The sequence below is a fragment of the Lissotriton vulgaris genome, chromosome 10, assembly GCF_964263255.1.
Source record: "Lissotriton vulgaris chromosome 10, aLisVul1.2, whole genome shotgun sequence".
In the NCBI taxonomy this organism is placed as follows: Eukaryota; Metazoa; Chordata; class Amphibia; order Caudata; family Salamandridae; genus Lissotriton; species Lissotriton vulgaris.
Genome location: NC_141698.1, coordinates 1030329928 through 1030331664, shown reverse-complemented (window position 1 = coordinate 1030331664; position 1737 = coordinate 1030329928). Strand labels below are relative to the sequence as shown.

General features: G+C 45.3%; 1 pseudogene; it reads left to right on the top strand.

Moving 5' to 3' along the window:
- The first annotated feature begins 298 nt into the window (after positions 1 to 298).
- Positions 299 to 1528, top strand: LOC147689263 (putative protein ZBED10P; annotated as a pseudogene).
- Positions 1529 to 1737: the final 209 nt, after the last annotated feature.

Here is a 1737-nt window from a genome sequence, read left to right as displayed (position 1 = left end):
TATGGAGAAATCTCATACTGCACAAAACATTTTGGAGGAGTTTAACAGTGAGGTCTTTCAATGGCTGCATCCAAGAAAGCGCATGATTGGTTATGTTTCCACGGATAATGGCAGTGATATAGTTAAGGCCATGCATGAGGGTGACTATTTCAGAGTGCCGTGTTTAGCGCACAGTATTAACATTGTTGTGCAAGATTTCTTGAAAAAAGAACAGACAGTCAGCAAGTTACTAACCACCTGCCGAAGAATCTGCACACATTTCAGCCATTCTTTTAAGGCCCGGAAGCAGCTGAGGAACATGCAACGTGAACGTAGACTGCCAGTCAGAGGACTCATCCAGGAGGTGGTAACACGTTGGAATTCAACCTTCTGCATGCTTGAGCGTCAGCCTGAGCAGTGGGTGGCAATCAATCAGTATGTCTTTGAACTGGGTTCTACTATGAAAGACATGTGGCTAGAGTTGGAGGAATGGAGGCTAGTTAAAAGCCTGACAGACATGCTTCGTCCTTTTGAGGTCTTCAAGAGTGAAGTCAGCAGGGAGGACTGTACTTTGGGCAAAGCTATCCCATTATTGCGCATGCTAGAGCACCAACTGAAGGCGGTGTCTTCAACGTTCCGAGATGATGCTGAAAAGCAAGACGTATATCAGTTGGCAGAGAGGTTATTAAGCCGCCTAGTTGACAATGAAAGGCTTAAAAAAATACATACAGAACAACATTACATTTGTGCCACTATTCTGGATCCATGGTACAAAAAGGCCATGGCCAGCAAAGCATTCATTCCTTTTAATGAAGCAGATGTTTCAAAGTACAAACATTGGCTAGCTCTGTCAGCCACGCGGTTTGAAAAAGAGTAGCAGAAAATTGAAGGAACCGGCAGAAGTACTACTAAATCAGCAGGCCATCCGGCGTCAAGGTCCACTTCTGAATCTGTGGCCGAAGGGAGTCGCTTTCCCTCACAGCCGTTAACGACACCAGCAACCGTATCATCATCCTCACCTGCACCAGGCCCAGCCATAATATTGTCGGAAGCGAATTGGCTAACTCATCAAGGGTTTGCTTGTTCCAGTGATGCAAAGGCCACAGATGGTACGCAAAGTGGAGCAACCCTGGGGAACCTTGAGTCAATGGTGCAGGTCTATCTGGATGACCCAACAGAGGTCTTTGTTAATCAGAACCCATTGCTGTATTGGTATGGGAAAAGGCCTCTATGGCGACTGATCACCAACCTGGCTCTAAATTATTTGTCTTGCCCACTCGCAAGTGTGTCTTCTGAACGTGTTTTCAGTGCTGCTGGTGGCATTGTAACTTCAAAAAGGACCCGCCTCTCGCCCAAAAATGTGGAGAGGTTGACAATGATCAAGATGAATCAGCACTTCATACCACCAGATTACAAAATACGTGAATGCACGCAGGAAGAAGAGGACACCGACTTAGGTGACGGAAGTTCTTCTCTGTTAGCCGACCTACTCCTGTCTCAATTCACTGAGTTTAAGGACGAGCTCTACTTCCCTGACACAGAGGCCTGAAAATGAGTTCCTTTTTTCGTCCTTATTCACTTTTATTCCTGTGTGTCTTTCTTTGTTTTGCAACTTTTACCACAACAAAACTCTAATCACCTAATCACAACAAGTCCATCAGCAGCACTGTCTTCATCTTATTTTCTTATTGATTTGAAGGTGCCACAGTCTGCATTCCTGAGTTCCCAAGTTCACAACTCAATCATGCTCCTCTATCC